Source organism: Poecilia reticulata, chromosome 6, assembly GCF_904066995.2.
Source record: "Poecilia reticulata chromosome 6, P_reticulata-male-v2, whole genome shotgun sequence".
Taxonomy (NCBI): Eukaryota; Metazoa; Chordata; class Actinopteri; order Cyprinodontiformes; family Poeciliidae; genus Poecilia; species Poecilia reticulata.
The window spans coordinates 6,196,365-6,216,829 of NC_088835.1; the positions used below are offsets into that span (position 1 = coordinate 6,196,365).

The following is a 20,465-nucleotide window of genomic DNA, read 5'->3' on the forward strand; positions in this document are numbered from 1 at the left end:
TAAACACTGAAGGCATCCTGCTATATTTGTACCCTCAACAATTAGAACCCCTTATCAATCTCTCCACCCTGACGGGCCTTGGACCATGACTTTTCCCAGCTCGATGTTGAATGTGAGGCGGTCGACTACAGACCCCCTCTCTGCCCCCCTCCCAGCCACCCATCCCGCCCGCCCTGTGAGACACAAAGTGTTGGGCTCAGCACAAACGGCGGAGCGTTCAGGCGTGGGCCTCCAACAGTCATTCAAAAGCCTCAACCAACTGGACTGAGTAAACAACACCAAGCGGTGCAGACGGTGTGTGTGTGTGTGTGTGTGTGTGTGTGTGTGTGTGTGTGTGTGTGTGTGTGTGTGTGTGTGTGTGTGTGTGTGTGTGTGCGTGTGTGTGTGTGTGTGTGTGAACATCTGAGTGTGTATCCACTTGAATAATTGAATAGAAGTAAAAAAAAAGAAAAAAAGAAACCGTCAGCTCATTAGCTTGTCTGTTTCAATTATAGCTCCATGTGTTTTGGCTCTTAAATCGCGCTAGCAGCAGAAGAGCTGTTTGGTTGTCACCAACAGAGCCACAGACCTAATAATGGGAAGCAGCGGGTCCACTCAGCAAAAACAAACTGGTGAAAGGTTTAGAACCACTCCAAGGCTTGGTTAGCAGTCAATAGAAAGTGCTGCTCGTGCCGTAGAGAGTCGCGTTTGATGTAGCAGAAGAACGAAGCCTACGGCAGAGCGCGGGTTTTCCCAGGAGAGCCGAAGCGCATCCCATAACAGGGACACACAGTGACACCGTTAGCTCCCAGGCTAAAAGCAGCCTGTCACACACAGGAAGAACACACAACCTGTTAGACTGTCTGCTCAGCTCATACTGCCGGCAGCAGCAGGTGTTTGAGGTTTACCCAAAAGTATAAAAACCTCTTAAATGTGATTACATTTAGCCATTTATGTCAGTTTTCTGTAGTGCCTCAAGGTACAATCAATATTAATACAATATATTACAGTGCAATATGGGCAGCTTAAGATTCAACTTAACAGAGAATCATGTTTATGTAAAAGGAGCATATCAAGTTAAAAAATCAGAAAGAATAAAAAGCCATGAAGCACAAAAGTTCACAATGCAAACAGTACATAAAAATAAGAATCACCTGACTACAGCTCTCTGATCAACCCTTAAACATTCCACAATACAAAAAAGGTAATAAAAGCATGTCTGATTTGCGCCGATATCGTATCGGGTCAAAACTGGTATGAGCCAATACTTGACGCTGCGATATTGGTATCATATCGCAAATAAATAAATTTTATCTAAGGGACCCTAATCTCTGTCAAGTGATAGAATATGGAGAAAATATGAAGAGAAATTTTCAAGACTTGCCACAGAATCATAATTACAACTTAGATCAGAACTTGAACTGGACCATTCTAATACATGAATATGCTCTGAAGAATTATTTCAATCTCATCTGATCAACATTGCAGTCAACGATACCAGGAGTTGTAAAAAACCTGCAAATCAAACGTCTGTCAACAATGGCTTTTTCTTGCCACTCGTCCAGATTTTTTGCATATCTGATAGTTCCCCCATCAACAGACTCTCCCATGTTGTCTGGAATGAAATAAAATACATATCAAAGTTTTGGTCCCATCAATTAGCATTTACTGTAAAACCTGACGGATCAAATGTCCCTGGTTGTTCTCAGCATTAGGCCATTTATACAGCAGCATAAATCTTAACTGTGTGTTTGAACTCAATCATTAGTGACATAATTTCACCATCTAGACGTCTGGCCCTGTTCCCATTTACACATGTATGCTTAAGAACCAGTCGTAAAAAGTGTTGACAGAACAACATGAAGAGCAGCAAAACGTTACAGCAATGCAGCTTTCAATCAACACCGGCGGAGTCATGACTCACGACGGCTTTGCAACAGGAGGAGTGTGTAATAAGACGAAACAACCACAGTGTGCGTACGCTGCCACGGTTCACAGGGGAATATGTTCTGTCTTGTACCATAACAGGAATCACAGCCACAAAAGTCAGATGGCGAGTTATTAATTACCTGAACAAGAGAGGGGATTAGAATCAATCAGCTTTGGCATGAAAGGAATAACAAATTAAGCCGACGGGCCTCAGAGTGGTGAGTTCTGACTGATTCGCTCCCCCAGGCGGAGCTGCAACGATTCCCACAGCCGCAGAGTTGGTGTACATTCAGATAAATACACTGTGGTGCAGTTGGTAGCGCTGCTGCCTTGCAGCAAAAGGATTACAGGTTTGAATCCTGGCATGGGTTGTTTCTGAGTTGAGTGTCCTACTCGTGCATGCTTGGGTTCTCCCTTCCCACAGTCCCAAACCATGACCGTCTGGGGATTCAATTAGGTCTAAGGGAGCATTCACACCAGCTCTGTTTAGTTCACTTTAATCCAGCTCCAATCCATTTACCTATAAAAGTCTGGTTCGCTTGGGGAATGCGCAATCAAGTTCTGTTTTGCCCAAAAACCTAGATCTCGGTTCGGTTGACGTGAACACTGGCTGAGTTTTCATTGATGATGGAATTACGCAAATTCCATCATCAAATTACAAAAATTTATTTGTTTAATAGAAACAAGGCAATTTCTAAAAAAAATCCCATTTTCTGCTAAATCGTATTTTTGCGGTAGGATGAGGTGGTTTGTCGCAAAACTGAAATGGAAACACTTGCATCACACGAGTCATCATCAGCCGGATGTTACTACTGGTGAAAAAAACAAAGACGACGACACGATGTAGCAGCAGGATGACGAAGCGACACGAGTTATCACATGAACAAACTTATTCACGTGATTTTTATTGGGTTTCTTATGTAATGAAAACAACTGAGTTGTGAAATTGTGTCTTTTCGACTCTACCGGAATATCAATAATTCTTGCATATATTTGTAATGGAAACTCAGTTACTGGTGCGGTTCTAGTACATGAGAACACCGAGCAGACAGGAGACCGCTGCTAAAGCAGGAAATGGACTGTAATGCTGGACATTCTGGGTAAACACAACCAAAACAAACATGAGAGTTTGGCACTAGTGAGATAAACGGCTCCAGGTATTTTGCCAAAGTTTAAAGAGAAATCCTACAACTACTAAAATCTGATGCCACTGCATTTATGTTTGCATTTTATGAAGAAGAAAGTTACCGCTCAGTGTCTTCTTCAGAGGTTTTCATGTTGCTTCCTTCAGTGGTTCTTGGTGCAGCACCACCACAGGTGAGGAGGGGAACACAGTTCAGTGTGAAAGAAAATCGCAGCAGCTAGAAATGTAACAAACGGTTCAGCTTTGGTTTCCAATCAAATCAAGGAGTGAATACTACTTTTTCACAGACCTGTACAAAGATGCACTCACCTTAATAAAAGCATTAAGTTGTGACGTATTTACCTAATTCTAAATGACTCAGACCGGTACCAGTAACAATAAATACCATTCAATTCATTCCATTGTACATCGTAAATATCAGTTATTTAGTGGTGATGACAGATGTGATACACTTTCATTTACACCCCAGTGTCAGAACTAATAGATGGATTCAGAATTCACAGAGATCTTATGAAATTAAAAGCTACGTGTCAAAGCCATTAACTCCGCTCGCCGGTCCACAAACAGATAAAGAGGAATCCATCATCGCTGATATCAAGCTCACTCCAAATCCCCTCCGTTAACACCGCAGTAAATCTAGATATCGATCTCGCACATTCGCACACAGGCCTGTTTGTTTGTGAGCCTGAGTGCGGTAACTGTTCCCTTAGGAAGCTGATGAAGCTCATGTCAGATTGCTCACCATGAATGGGAACAGCACGTAAGATATCTTAAGAGGCTGTGATTTCATTCTGCAGTGAGGTTTGAAATAGTCCAAGACATTATAGACGTGACAGCATCATTTTCAGAGGAACAGAGGCGACGACGACCTCCGGTGTAATGAAAACAGGCCGAAACCAATGCTGGAAGCGTCATCCGGGGGGGGGGGGGAGATGCTTTCAGCCGCACAATTTATCACTGGAAATGAAAGAGATGTTCACAATGTACCTTCCATCCCCGTGTCCTTTAGTTGGTTGTGGCATAAAAACATCTGTGATTAAATCTTGCCCCATTTCTTCTGTCAGTTGCTGAATTTTATGTGAAAGAGCTTCGAGACAGGAAGCGAACTGTGAAAACCCGGAAGTGTGAAGGTAGGACTGGTTGCTTTCAGTCGGGTACACAGAGCGCCAGCAAACTCCATCGCGAACTCCACCTTACAGCTGATTTTGATGGGCATGTTAGTGCAAAGACACTTCATTTTTAGTCTACTCTGCATCCCTAGGAGCAAACATGGAGGAGTATTCAATCTTTATGCTCCAATATATGGAACAAACCTCCAGAAAACAGCACAACTGCTGAAATACTGACTGTCTAAATCAAGGCTAAAACCCTACCCGTTTAGAGTCGCCTTTGATTCATAATAACTGGAACGCTGACCAATATATTTGCTTGATGACAAAATGTAATGTTAACTGCTCGCCTGGAACAAACTTCTAGAAAACTGCAAAACAGCGCTGAGTTCCTTTAAATCAAGGTTAAAATTTCATCTGTTTAGAGTTGCATTCAACCCATAATCACTGCTACATTGACCAACATATTTGATATATATTGATAATTTTGAAGAAGGCATTTGAGAAAATGTAATGTCTGTTACTGGTTTCTCAACTGGTGACTGTTTGGTGTTTTCATTTTTGCGTCTAAAGTACTTTGAACTGCTATTTTTGATGAAATTCTGTACAAGTCTATACAAATAAGCTTGACTTAAAAACAAACAAAAAATCTATGAAAGTTTCAGGATACTAAACTATTTCCCCCAAATGGATAATAAATAAAAACCTGAACTGAATTCAAATGGTCACAATTCCACACATACAGACGACAGTGTAATCAGAAGTCATGTTTACAGAGCAATTCGTTTTGGATGCGAAGCCTGCGATCTCACAACACTGGTAGAATTTCAGCAGGTCTGTTAATCCTGCTCTCAGCTGCAGCCGACAGCTGCTCTCAGGTTGACACAATGACAATGTGCATCAATGTCTGCGTTTAAAACAGTTACTTTTAATTTCACAGCACCCTGAAGCCCTATGGACACAATTTAAGAGCCGTTTTGAGTTGATTGTTATAATACAGTTACAAACACATTTTTAACACATTAAAAATGTGTTAAAATGCTCCTGTAAGCTTTTAATGCTAATATTGGTTGGAAATTCAAAAATATATGTTTTTTTTCCCACAAGCATTATGAAAGTAGCTTAACAAGGTGGAATGTAGTTATATGCTGAAACTGGGGAGGAGCAAATTGACATACTGTAAGCAGTTACTAAAACTATACGACATAATGAGCCCTCCTGATGAACGGCCTTAATTATTTATATGAGCAGCAGAGGCCACACTTCTGAGTGAAATGAGGCTGCTCTTGAGTAAAATGGGATCTCGTCTTTCTTTAGCATTTGGAGCAGCTTGCAGTCTCTGGGGATATTCCTAAATCGTAAATATATCCCACTTTGACTCAAAGTTTTCCAACAGGATACAATTATCTTTTTGTAATCTAGCATGTACCATGACAGATTAGATTAAAGAAATGTGAAAACTACAACTAATAGTTGATGAAGTGTTCAGACGTCCACTGAACACTTCCTCTCAAAGGTACATTTTTATGGCCGCGGACGCGGGCCGATTACGTTGAAAGTCACATGAACGCTCAATGTGTCTGCTGTTCCCTGACAGTTGTGTGGTGGCACAACTGATGGAGAAGAAAGGCCCAAGTTCCTCATCAGCTTCCTATTGTCCTTTTGGATTGTTGTAAATGAAGGAATTTGTACAGAGAAATGTAGGAAATCGGTACACTTGACTACGAAATCTCAGCCGTCTGCGGACAGTGGACGGTCCACATAATACAAACATTACGCCTGAGAATGTGGGAGCAAATGCGTGCATGCTCAAGAAGAAACTGCAGATAAAAGAGGAAAGGTCATGTTAGTAGTTTGGCAGTGTTTTGGGTTTTTAAAACAAAAAGCTTAATCATTGATATCAACTGATATGTAATACTTATATTGTGATACGCATCGCTCTGCCCTAGGACACTCTGACTCAAAGACCAAGGCCAGATCCAAAGAAACACCTTCATGTTCCTGCAGGTGCAGTTGGTTCATAAACAACTTGATGTTAAACAGTTTTGCATGTAAAGACTTTCCTGCTCTCTGCTTTAATGCAACTTAAAGCAAAGTCTCGGTTTCCAACCATCCGATTCATTATTTTGTACAGCGAGGGATGTAAACACAAGAGTATGGATGTCTACCCTTGAAGATCAACATAAAAATTAGAGTTATAAAAAACCAGTTAGACTTCAGACATGGTGACTCATCCTTGTGTTGTCGTATCATCCTTTCACAATGAGACTCACCCACGGTTGTGATGTGAGCTTCAAAAGACCATATCAAAAAAGAAGATATAAAATCGATGAGCCATGGCATTTAAATTTGAACCAATCACAGACAACCAAACAGGCTGTTTAGACAAAATGACTCATTAGGCTGTGATGAGGAGAAAAGGCACTTATCCACAGTTTCCTTCATGCAGCTTTAAAACTGTTTGTCTTCTATTTTTATTGAACTTTATTTATCAGATAAGCTCCCCTGTGGAGGTGCCAGACTCAGTAAAAGTCAAGCTTAGCGTCAGGGAATCCCACTGAGCCTTCTTCTCACTACACAGTCTTGACCACTGTCAGCTCAAGCAATGACCCGTTGACCCCGCAGACGTCCAGATGACATTTATGAGAGACGGGCTGTGCAGGTTTGTAGTTTTAAGAACACCCTGGATATGGTAAAACCTATGCAGCTTAAAGGGGCAGCATTATGTGTTTTCCAGCCACATGGTGATACTTTATAGCACAATCAAGTAACTACTGTATGTGACACTGAAGTTATTGTAAAAATGGTATATAACAAATATGATTTAAAATAAATTTGACTTTGAACACCTTGGAGCACTGTCTCTTTAAGAAGCTCCTGGTCTTTCTCAAACTCAGCCTTCAGGAAGTCATCACAACGTTGCTCCTCTATTAACCCCTTAACGTTTTTACGTTAAAAAGTCAATTTTACATAATACTGTTCATTTATGTCTTTTTTTTCTCATGCAAATACACTCGTCTTACAAACATGACATTTATATAATTCAGTAATGTGTCTCTTACAACAAAAATCTGGTATTAAAAAGAAAAACTGTATTTTACTTTTGAAATAATTCAGGATGTTTTCTATGGTCGTGAAACTGACAGTAAACCAAATATAGACCAAAATTATAATTAGGTCTCACGACAAAATTATTACAATCCATTCAATTCTGTCATATTTTTGACAGCTGAAATGCACCAATTAGCCTCAACGTAATGACCGTCTGCCTATCAAAACTGTCTGCAGCCAAAACACCTGTGAACCGTCAAGCTATGGACTCCAATCGATCCCTGAAGGTGTGCTGAGGTATGTGTCACTAATTAACCAGACTTGTTTCTCATAGACTGCTTAGAAATCTGGTGCAGATCAACGCCTCACATGTGCTTTTGGACTCCTCCAACCACTGCTGACCTTTGTGGCAAGGCGCATTGTCCTGCTGAAAGAAGCCGCAGCTATCAGGGATTACAGTTTCTGTTTTCATGAAAGGGAGCACACGGTCTGCAACAATGGTGAGGTAGGAGGGACGTGTTCAAACTAACATCCGCATGGATGGAAGGACCCAAACATTGCCCAAAAAGATCCCACTGCCCCACCAGTTTACCTTCTTCTTATGTGCTTGTTACCAGGAAAATAACATAACCACACCCGTTTAATGTCTTTGCTCCACAGTACGACAATTGGTTTCTGATGCTCACATACCCATTGTTGTTGTTGTTTTTCGGCAGTGGACAGGGGTCACCCTGACTGGCCTGAAGCTTTGACACTTCATCAACAATTTGTTTGTTTTGACACCTTTTCCTGAAGAGCTAGCCTGGTAAAAAAAAAAAACAACAAAAAAAAAACAGCCTGTTGTTCTACACTTTGCTTTGTTTTTTTGCTTTTTTGTTTTTGCTTTGTTTTGCTTTGTTCTGGACTCTAATGAAGTTTTAAACTTTATCCAAACATTTGGCCATGATGTATGCAATGCGCCAATTAAACAATATGAATATACTAGAAATTGCCCACCCTGTAACCAACAATCCTCCACTGCATAGAGAGAAGTGCTGAGTGTTGATGTTGTTATGTTAATGTTATGTTAATGTTAACATTAACACATTGTTAATTAATATTAACAATGTGTTAATGTTAATTTAATATTTGGAAGCGTGGCTAACACAGACTTAACGGCTTCGTTCACTCCCTCCTCTGCTGCTGCTGAAGCTACAGGAAGACTACAATTCTAAACCGTCACAGAAAATTGTCTTGATCATTCACAAATTCTTCTGTTGGCTGATTGGTAGCTGGATTTCTACCCTCTCATTTCTTCCTTGGAGCCCTTTTCTGGGCTCAAAACATCAGCAACAGGCACTATTGGGGCGCTACTGGGAAACAAGCGATGATGGCGATAAAAGTTTAACATTTTTCAACTTTCTTGTGTCGCATCGCTAGGCTACGTGTGCACGTCTACGAGCTCTAAATTTCAGATGTGTGAATTTCACCGGTCACTTGACTGGAGTAAGACAAGAGATTGTCGCAAGTTCCATAGGAAATTAATGGAGAGGGAGCAATGATGCCTTCTAGGTGTTAAGTCCTTCAAAAGATAAAGATCATTGCAAAGTAGGAACACTCCACAAAACTAAAGTTTGACGTTCCTCTGTCCCAGTGATCGAGACATGACAACTTGGACTTTGTCAAATCTAAAGCCCTAATTCATTTGTTCTGCTTCTAACGTTTGAACTTTGAGGATTTACTTGCTGCCTATTATCTCAGCCACTGACAAGACAATAAGGTTTTCAGTTTTTAATCGCTACTTTACAACTTCGAGCATATCCCCAACAACTTCAAGTAAACACATCTAAAATGCCACACCTCAACATTCATCATCGACAGCTGGATCACCGTTAACAGCAGGCCACGTCTCCATCTCCAAAAGCTGCCGGCTCTTTTTTCTTCCCCTCCCATGTTCAGTAAAATTTATCCTCATATCCGCTGGATTTCACACCCTGCTTTTGTTTTAACAGATGTGTGGCTGACGGAGCGTTTCCGACATGACGTGGAGATGTGAGTGGGCGTCCGCTCGGTCAAAGGTCATATCTATTTTAAAGGGTTCTTAGTTTTGAAGTGTGGAGCAGCAGAGCTCGGTGGAGCGCCATACGTGCAGAGTGGGAAAACACAGCAAGGTCATTCCTGCCGGAGCACGCCGCGGATGGTTAATGCAGTGCATGAAGAGGCAAAAAATGCTGCTTGCATTTGCAGAATGTTGAGGTGAGAGCGCACATTTGAACTCGAAGCTAATTCTGTTTGTACTGCGTGCAAAAGGTTACATGCACTCAAACACGAACGGCCGAAAATTGAGAGTTTTACCAGCATCTGAGAGGGAATTAATTCCACAACAAAACACTTCAAGTGTTATGATTTCACCAGGCTTTAACGCTTTAAGATCAAAGATACACTCAAGGATTGATCTTCGCCCATTTGAAAACTTGTTGTCATGCGTGTTGGACCACGGTCCTGTTGGAAGACCCAGCGGTGTCCCATCTCAACCCAACCTGTCACCCTCGCACAGGAGATCAAGCCACCACAAAGAACTGGCAAATACTGAATCAGTAGCTGCTTGTTCATTAACCACAAAACTGCACAAATTGAAATTCCAAAAATAATTTTGAAAATAATGTCGAAAAACCCTTGTTTGTCGATAAAAAGTTTTTGCTCTAGGATGTGGTGTTTTTTCAGCCATATTGAAATACATGCATTTCGCAAAACTCCAATGGAAACACTTTTTTTTTGTATCATACAAATACCGTGACCAACAGCTGGATGTTACTACTGACGGAAATGATGAAGAAGAAGACAACAGGAAGTAGTCCTCTTAGTGTTTTTTTTCCCCGAACAATGTGCAGCTGACTGTACCAGAGCTCTCACAGCATCACACAGTTCATAATACGTTGTGACATTCCAAAGTGTTGGATTCATAGCTCTTCTGTAAAATTGTGTGCAAATCAAAAACATTGCATTTTGTTAAAACATATCAACTAGCTTTAATATTCAGTTTCATGTTTCTGCCAGACAGTTTTGTCTAATGTGCTTATGAATTATTTGGAAACATTGCGATTCAAACAGTATTGAGAGCATCAATGTGCAGCTCATATAAAGGCAAAAAAATAAATTGATTTCTGGCACTTATGCATAAATTGCTACAGTTCAAATTATTTCACAACCAATATGTGAAAAAAAACATACAACATGTTTTTTTTTTCTCCAGCACTGTGGCTTGGTTATTGCTGCACAAACATATTTTATTTTAATTTCATAAACGGCTTCAGGTCAGTTTCAGGCATACTGAGCCGCAGCAACGCATGGGAACCAAAAAACACAATCCATCTGCTGCTCTTTTTCATTATTATTTCCATGTGTGTGACGGTGAAATCGTTTTCACTTCACCGCCACCAGACTGCGCTAAACACACTCTGACGAATTAGAGCGCCGCATCCAACGAGCCGAAAACTTGGATTGCGCAGAACTACTCGACATGCCACAGTGACATTAGAGCCCGGCTGCGCTTTGTTCCGACCACCGGCGCTGCAGGCGCAGAAATACATGAGACAGATGAAGCATGATGAAACGCAAAACTTAAACAAACTCACATATTAAACCTTATTTTCCCCCCATTTACCTGCGTTTGAAGTTCGCAGCTTCATGTGAATGTTGCACGCGTTTAGACGCTCTTCCTGTCTGTAACCAGCAGAAGGGTGTGTCAGCATGGTGTTATTACTGGTCAAGGGGTGAAGAGCTGCAACACAATCTGACCACACACACACACACACACGCGCGCACGCACACACACACACACACACACACACACACACACACACACACACACACACACACACACACACACACACACACGCACACACCTAAATTCCCTGCAGGTCAACGCTGCCAGTAAATTCCTTCCTCGGTCTGCTGAGTGCAAAGTGCAGTAGTAACACGCAGAGTTCAGCTTTAGACTCTCAGGGTCTTAGCAGCCCCGCTGCAGCACTCAGACCCACACACATGTCACAAACACAAGCGTGTTTTACCGTTTGATTTTCTCAGAGTCCGTTTCGTTCTGTCACGCAGCGCCCACCGCTCCGTCTCCGTCGCCCACTCAGGCCAAGCGGCACTCAGAAACGGATCGCTCGTCTGATGTAATGAAGGCGCATCAAGGTCTGCAAAGGTTTAGTCTGAGTCTGGAGTAGGACCGGCGGAACATGAAGGCCGCAGTAAGAACCTACACACACCATGGATCCTGATTTGGATCTAAGTTAGTTTATAAAAGGGGCAGTATTATGTAAAAAATAATGTCTAGAGTGTTGCTTTGATTCTCTCATGCATGTTAAGAAATCCTTAATCTCTATGGCAACCATTCAGCTGTGTAAAATGCGTGGTTGGACCTAGCCCCGCCTTCAAGGATAGAGCTCCTCCCCAGAACTGCAGTTTCTGAACTTCTGCCTCACAGAGCAGCCCTCCTCCACTCAGCTCCTTCAAACTAGCCAGCAGCAATTAGCAAACACCTGGTGGAACTTGCGTTTATTATAGGAGCTACTTCTCAGTGGAACGCTAGTAAAAACGTTGTTAAAGGGTTAATAGAGGAGCTATGTTGCGATGACTTTCTAAAAGCGGAGTTTCAGAAAGAGAAGGAACTTCTTAAAGAGACAGAGGCCCAATTTCAAGTTGTTAAATGCTAACTATGTCATATTTGACATAGATAGCATTTTTAGAACAACTGAAGGTAACATAGCTACTTGATTGTGCTACAAAATTATACCATGTGCCTGAAATAATACTGCCCCTTTAAAAACAAAACACCTACAGCTGAAAATAAGCTAGTCATGAAAGGAAATTATCTAGTGTTAAATGCCAAAAAGCACAGATTTTAATAGGGCATTTAAAGTCCGGCACACAACAGGTTTCACTAAAATGTACAACAACTTGAACCTTAGACGATGTGTGAGATAAAGAGAATGATGGAAGGACAAGGTGGATGAGGAAAGGCGCAATACCATCATCGATCGATCGACGATTGCCCTAAATGAAAGAAATCGGGGCCCATCAATCTGAGTACCCCTAAAAGTGACCTAAAAATCCCCACAGACTGCTTTTAGCTGCATTTGCAGGTGTAATCCATCTCCCTTGCTTCATTTTCTACCCACCAAGCTTCCTTTCTAACACCCCCGCTGTCTGTTCTTCAAGCAGGGAGGATAGGCGCGCTACCAGAAGGCAGTGCATGACCCAAAACGCTCAGCACCCGACTCACAAAGTGTAATTTAGCTCATTAGATCTCAGTGCTTTTATGTTGCCAGGCGGTTCCCCAGCCCGTCTCTGGTTTCAGTGTGACCCAGTAAAAACACGGAGGATCTCCAGCAGCTTGGAGGGGATGGGGTGGGACCGATGGAGTCATGGCAGCGGCTCAGCGGGCTTGGCTCACTCACAGCGACACGCTGCCAGTAATATCAGAAGGAGAAGCAATTATCACCAGCATTACTAGCTGGAGCGACCTTCTGGCAAAGCTCAGGATGACATGGGGATATGACTGTTACAGCACTTCCTTCTTCTGACACGCACTGCAGAAGCTCGCCTTGGACGAAAAGTTGGAACCGTCGCATGAATAAATGCAGTATAAAAAAACATTGCTGTCAACGCTAATGTGTTAACGCACACAATCTAAAATGCTTAACGCGTTGATGTTACATAATGCAGATTAATCGCATTACCTGTTTTGACCTAAAAGCCTCTCTCCTGCAGAGGGTTACCCAGAGCAAAGCAACATGTTTCGCGGTCTTGTACTGCGGTCAACCAACCTTGTTGTAAAACCAAGCAGTACTAAACCAGTTTTGTTGACGTTTTATTTTCTTTTTTTTTTATCTTGTCCTAATGAGAATACTGTATTTGAGTCAAAGTTTTGCTGTTTTTAACATTTTGAGCACTGGGCCATTTTGAATCATGTTATAATTATGTCGGTGTGAAGTTTCCTGTCTGCCAAAAAAGCAGACTCACCTCACCGTCACCAAATCTACCTGGTGGTAGAACTAAAGCTGATTGATTGATGACTTATTCCAAACCCTCCTGAACGTAAAAACCTAGAAAACTGAAATGTTTGGTTTGAGACAGTAAAACATCTTCTTTAACATTTTTTTGAAAATGTGAATTTCTACATTTCAAGCTTTCAAAGTTAGGCATAGTGACAAAACATTACTAGTCAGAGCACTAGAATGTGATTAATCTCATTACATTTTTAATCGATTAACTAGAATAATAAATGTACAAAATTACCATCATCCTGTTTATGTAGAGATGTAAAAACCTGAACAATTAGCTAGAAGTCAGTAGACAGACAAAGAGCATTCTGTTCAACTGTAGCAGAGCACAATATCTGAGGGCACCAAAATGATGCCGGGAAATTTATTTCTACTCGCCATTTTCTGTGGCTGAAAAACTATCACTATATGAACGTTTCATATGAGTCAACATCAATAATAATTATTATTATTATTATTTTTTTTTTTTTTTTTTAGATAACAGAGAATGCAATATGAGTGCCATGACCTTTCCTGTTACTCAATAGGTTGTTGCTAGGTAACCATAGAATGAGTGAGTTAGTTGATGCTAACAATTTAGCTAAGCTTAACACAGATTAGAGAATGAGCAGCTGAGCCCTTCCCTCTGCCTACATCCCCCAGAATGCTGAGGGGTTCTGAAATTATTTATAATCTATCAGACTACTGATATTGATCACACGTGTCTATCAGAATATGCATTATTGATTTATTGTCCTATGTTTTTGCCTTAATGGAAAATTAAAAGTGCCACTCCATAGCAACAAGAATCACATGGAAATATTCAAGTAAAAATCAATTTGATAATTTAAAAACTCATTAAAAATATGGACTTACTGATTACTATATCAATAGTAGCACTCCAGCCAAAGAGTGAGTTATAAAAAAACGTTGCAAAATGCAGCGTAAGGAACTAGCAAACAAGAATCTGTTTCAACACTAAAAATGTTAACAAGCTAAATTAATTTGCGCCACCTGGTTAGCATTTCTACCACACTAAAATATATTTGCCTTCTATCGCTTCATTACAGTTCTTTAGACAGATTCTGTTCCAGACATCCGTTTATGTCCCAGTCAAATTTACAGTCACTTAAGCCTGAGTTTTGTTCCTGCAGAATCTCATTTTAAGCTATCAGCTTTGTTCTTAAAATGTTTTAATTGAGCAGATGTGGCCTCTTTTGTCATCTGCACAGAAATACGCTCATCTGAGACAGATGGAGTGGTACTCAATACTTATTCTCCCCAGTCAGTGGGCTGACTGGCAGACGTTTGACCATTTCCTTTTGTTTCAGATGGAACAATCCATCTGAAACAAAAGTATGTCTGGTATTTACAGACATCCACGGCTCCCGGGGGATGAATCCCTGTTGACTTGAGTGAAAGCGTTTTCTTTCAAGCACCCAGCAGATGGCTGACATTTATAGTTTGGAGGGAAAAAATATGAACGGCAACTGGAATGGAGAACACTAAAAACCATCTAGCTCAGGTATTTCAGATTTCCTCCAGGCTAACGGAGAAGAAAGACGCCAGATTTCCTCTAATGCGAGCTTACAACTTCCAGGTCTTCATGAATCAGATGAAAAACTGTAACAAAAATGTAAAAGAAGGAATAGGACACTAAATCACTCCAGTCCGTTTTGTGTTTGTCTCATTCATTTACTCTTTTTGTCGTGTATTTATAAAAACATGGCATGTTTCCATTAAGCTAATTTATTTTAAAAATGTAAACTTACTCCCCTTGTTTGTTGCATGAATACCAGTAGTAGCAAACTAGTTCAGTGACAGACGAGATAAATTAAATTTTCTAGTTCTTGGGTATGCCACCCCTTTCACATGCCGCCCTGTCCGTACAGCTCATGTCTAAAATCAATACCATCAGAAACCACCAAACTCCGATCAGTGCACCTCTTTTTAAAATAATCATTTCGTATCACGGACTTGTGCTAATATTTCCCGAGGATCTTGACATTCAATGTTAAGAAGAGAAACTAAACGGTGTTGCAGTTAATCTGCCGAGCATTAAAAAAAAAAATTATAATAATAATTTAAGTTTAAAAAAAACAAAAACATTCAGAACGGTGAAAGCGGGAGGAATACATGCTGGCTGACATTTAAAATGTCTCCAGCATTAATGTTCCCACTTAAGCCATCCGTCTTCGACACTTTGAGAGTAAATCCTTTTGTAATTATCCAGACCTCTTCCTGGAGCATTTTCAGATCGCTCTGCACAAATCAGATCGCTCCTTGTTCGACACTCGTCCACATTCAAAACAGCCATGACGTTTTGCCCTCCCCACCACTCTCCTCTGCCTCAGCGCCTGACTGACTGTCTGTAATTATAGCTGCTCTTCTCTCGGCTGAGTGCTTATTAAATGTCTTATTGCAGAAATAATGGAAATTTTCTGCATTAGCACAAACAGAAATGACAGCATTATCGAGCCCTGTGATTGGGGAGAGTGTTTAGATGAGGGAACAATGTTTAGGCTGATTTTAAAAAAGGGAATGCAGCTAAATTGGCCCCTCTCACATCGCTTGGTACCCCAACAGACAAAAACAAGACTGTTAGCGCAATATAAAGCGGATCGGGTGAGAGGGCGGGATTTGGAAAAATATGGGATTGGGTGATAAGGTTTATTTTGACTCTAACTATTGTCCTCTTAATTAAGACATGCAGAACCAGAATAGATTGTGCGGATTATGAAATAATGTAATGGGAGGATAAAAAGTTCAAATGTCATCTATTCTACCAACTGATCCTCAGCTGTGGCTCGCATACCAGGGGAAAAGTCAAGAGTTGAGTTTCCACTAACCAGATAATTGCGCAATTTGACATATCGAAAACAAATTAGCTTATTTTGAAGAAAAAAATAACTCTGTTTTTGATAAAGTTTCCGTGCTAGGATGAGGTGGTTTTTTTCGGCCGTATTGAAATCAGTTTATTTCATCAAACTTTTTTCGCATGACACGAGTCACGTGATCAACAACCAGATGTTGCCACTGGCACAGTCGACGAAGAAGATGACAGGAAGTAGTTGGACGATGACGGCACGTAATGTTTTCTAACGACTCATCGTGTGAACAAACTTATTCACCTTTAACTGCATTTACTATTTAATGGAAACACCTCACTTGCAAAAGTATGTTGTTTTTTTCCATTAGCAGAATAAATGGAAATGCAAGCGCGATCAGAGCTACATCTATTCTCCGTTAAAACGCGCTGTTGTGATTGCTTAGACCTCGGGTTGGTCAGGAATGCGATAAAATGCAGCATTTCTGAGCGCGCTGTGTGACATATTTAAAGTTTTAAGTTAAAATACACTGATTAAACATAGATTTTTACACAGATCTAAATAATTTAATAATCAGTTATCTTTCTGTCTTTTTTTCTTAGAAAAGTCTCTAGATTTTGACTGTATTCTTTAAAAAATACAGTTAAGAAAAGATTAGAGTACATTGGGAAGTTGAAATGACTTTAAATGTTGTACTATTAGCACACAGACTTCGAAAACAAATACAGTCTGTTGAAAGCCAGTCCCAATTTTGACAAAAGAAAATTTGTGAAAAACAATCAAAACTACCTGGAACCTTATTTCTTCAGCCAGACACTTTGAAACTCAATTTTTAAGTATGCTGTAATGTCCAGTCCTCTGGTTCAACATTAATGGAAATTATCTTTAAAAAGTTCAACACCTTTTCCCCGTCTCTTGAATTTGCAACCGAAACAATCTTGTCCCAAAATATATTCAAATGGCTTTCATCTGCAGCTCTTGTTAAAAAAATAAATAAAAAAAATTTAGCTTTCATAAAAAATTTAATGTAAATAATTTTGCATGACATTACACAGCTTGAGCGTAAAAACCTTCCACTAAAACATATACAAAATATGTACAGTGTACCTTGCAAACACTCAAAGGTTTTCCTACAAAACACAGACAATTATTCTATAAAGTCACTGCTCCTCATTGTTTATGCCCTTCACTTTGATCTGATCATATTTCTATTGTTCCCGTGGTAATCAACCTTTACAACCCCCAAACGTCCATGTGCTGGACTGCAGGCATGGCAATCATTTTCTACCAATCTTCCCGACCTAATAAATCTGTCCAAGGCAAATAATGAAAATATATCTCGACAAACTGCGCCTTCTCATACCATCTCACACCTTTTCAGATCTTCCTGTCATTTGCTGCTGTCCCATCTTATGCCAGGCACACTGCGAGCGCCGCCTCTCAAGACGGACAGGCCATAAAACGGCACTGACAATTAATTGGAGTTCCATCAAGTAGCAGGATTGGGACTCTTGATCCCTGATGAGCCGTACCGTCTTGATTGTGGTTCAATTTTACAGGAGAGGGGCGAAGGAATGGCAGCGGGTCTAATAGGCAACGTCCATCACAACCAATCAGAGGCAGCAGACAGAGCGGCGTCCACCTCTGTTGCTAATGGTGATGCCACAAGGCAGAAACAAACCCTCTACCTCTCCGCCCCATCCCGTCCCCCAGAGCTCTTGAGAGAATACTTGGGACATTTTGTTGCTATGGTAATGTCAAGATGAGACCATCTTTGGCTTCAGATAAGTCCCTGCTTTTGTCCGTAGCAATAAATATTGCCAAACAGCAGTGGCAATCTGCACAGGAAAAAGGTTAGAACATTTATAGGAAACGGGGGTGGGGACGGGGGGGAGAAGAAAAAAAAAAAAAACGCCCCCTCGAAAAGTGAATGTTCATGTCAGGAGAGCAGTTTTCAGGCAGAAAGACGGAGTCAGCACAGAGATTGACAGCCTGGCATGCTAATGGATGGAAAACGTCAGCACTGAATTCACATTCGGAGCACTTCACAGTGCCCTGACGGGGCCGGCCTTAGAAAAGAGAAAAGGTTTTGGTATGTTTGTGTCATTGCGTGTAGAATATGCATGAGTGTGAGGTCCAATCTTAGCTGAAAATCTAAAAAAAGAAAAGAGGAATAAGTGATTAAATATCTAGGCGGTCCAAAAAAAGTTTGCTAATGCAGTGGGGGAATGTTCACAAAATAAATCAAGTTTTAAATACTAGAACTTGCAGGAAACAAAAGTTGGCATAGCGTTGGAGAGACGAACAAACAGCCAACAAGTCAGTGCTTTAGAGTCTGATGGTAAGATACACTAAAGCAGAAAAAAAATCCAGTGATCTTCTTGTATTATGGTCTTAAAACATTGATCGTCTTCTGCCTATCCACGGAGGCACCAGGCCCACAAAGGAAACTCAGACATTTCCTTCACCTCCTGCCCATTCTGGAGGATCTGGAGGCGTTTCTGAAGGACCTGGACTATCCCTTCTGCTGGGTCTGGGTTGGGACTGGATTCTCCTAGTGGGAACGTCTCAGAAACCCAGAAAAGGGTAAACGTCCAGCAGGCATTGTGACAACATGCCAAGACAATTCAACTGCAAGGGCTCTGCATGGTCAGGCCAAAACTATTGAGTGATTGGTCAGAATTTTTGTTAACACTTTATTTGAAGGGGGGTGAATAAGACTGACATGACACTGTCATAAACATGACGTAACACCTGTCATGAACATGAATAAGCCTTCATGAATATTTATGACTGTTGTCATAAAGCGTCATTTGGTAAATTGACACTTTTAATACAAAGTTGACATTATTCAAAATGTCTTTGTGACAACTTGACATTAACTAAGAAATCATTACTGATATAAATTTGTTATAAAAGTATTACTGATTGCACTTTAAAATTTAGGTATCTTTATGTTATTAAAGGTAAAGTTTAAACAGTAATGATTTCTTGGTTAATGTCAAGTTGTCATAACAAAGACATTTTGAATAATGTCAACTTTGTATTAAAAGTGTCATAATTTACCGAATGACGCTTTATGACAACAGTCATAAATATTCATGAAGTCTTATTCATGTTCATGACATGTGTTATGTCATGTTTATGAAAGTGTCATGACAGTCTTATTCACCCCCCTTCAAATAAAGTGTTACCGAATTTTTTTTGAGTGTGCGCTTATGAAGAAAGCGGTGCTACTTAAATACTTAAACTGAGAACAGAAAGCCAGGAGTGTCTTATGTTGAGGCTTAGAAAAAATGGGAAAATAACCCCACAAACATCAGAGAGAACAAGTGTAGCTTCGTTCCTTTGACAGGTAAAAGAACATGACTACAGCTGATGTGCAGCAAAATCTCACTGGTCCCTGATCATTCATTCCAGGATCCTATGATTCAGTCTGTGACTAAGTGAAAGCCCCCTTGCTCTCTCGTTTCATTTCGATAACGAGTCGAGCTCATTTCTTTGATTAAAACATCAATGAGTGAAACCAAATTAAACACAGAGTAAACTGGCACATAAGGCATCCTGTTAGTGTTAGAACATAACACATTATCTCCTCTCTCGCTGTGAAGAATTGAACTGTCACAGAGTTTGTTGCGCGCCCGGTCATCTTCAGCACTGATCTCATTATTCTCGGTGGCAACAAGTTAAATGTGCAGAGCGTGATAAGGGAGACGGATTACTTCAAAGATGACCGTGTTGATTGTTTTGATGAGACAGCATCAATGCGTAATGCATCTTAAGCTAGGCCGACTCTCTCCGTTTTCATTTTCTAACCGGTTTATGATTATGTCGCATACCTCGGCTTGTTTTCAGCACTCGAATATAAAGTTTACCATGAAGTCGCAGCAGGTACAGTATGTCAGCGGTATTCAGGTTTCCAGCTTGTAAGCTGCCATAAAGAAAAAAAAAAACGAGAAATGCTATCTTGGTTCAAAACAAGGGTTTGATTGTTTTATCATTTGTTCTATTGGGTGAATAATCCAAATCAGCATCAATTTTGGTTTTTAATAGGTTTATGGCTCAGGTTATTAACCGACTCCGGACCACAAAGTAGGCTTCCTCTTTTCTGGTTTTCTGACAGATAAGCTTTAATTTCCCCCAGATAATTAAAATATTTTTTTTTAATTAAAAATTTTGACTTTTGAAGTTATAATCTTTCAGCTAAAGATACAGGTTTTGACAAAAGTTTGATTCTTAAGCATCTTAAATATTCTTCAAGGTTAATTTCCCATTTAAGAACCTCCCACTCTCAGATGTTCTGCTGTGCAGTACATTATTTCTGTGTTCATTTTTACTTAATTACATCATTAGGAAAAAAGAAAGATTATTAATTGAAAATTAAATTAACCTTGATTAC

The 20,465-nt window shown here is 40.4% G+C and overlaps 1 protein-coding gene across 13 annotated transcripts in view; it reads right to left on the bottom strand.

Moving 5' to 3' along the window:
* LOC103465714 (pleckstrin homology domain-containing family A member 7-like) overlaps positions 1-20,465 on the bottom strand; it is a 151,876-nt gene that overhangs the window by 76,501 nt on the left and 54,910 nt on the right. The window contains exon 1 of one of the 13 annotated variants that reach the window (XM_081607735.1): positions 10,856-10,879. The exons of the other annotated variants lie outside the window; for them this stretch is intronic. The gene's annotated coding sequence lies outside the window, so the exon portion shown is untranslated. Of the gene's footprint in view, positions 1-10,855; positions 10,880-20,465 lie in introns of those variants that run through there. 13 annotated transcript variants of the gene reach the window in all.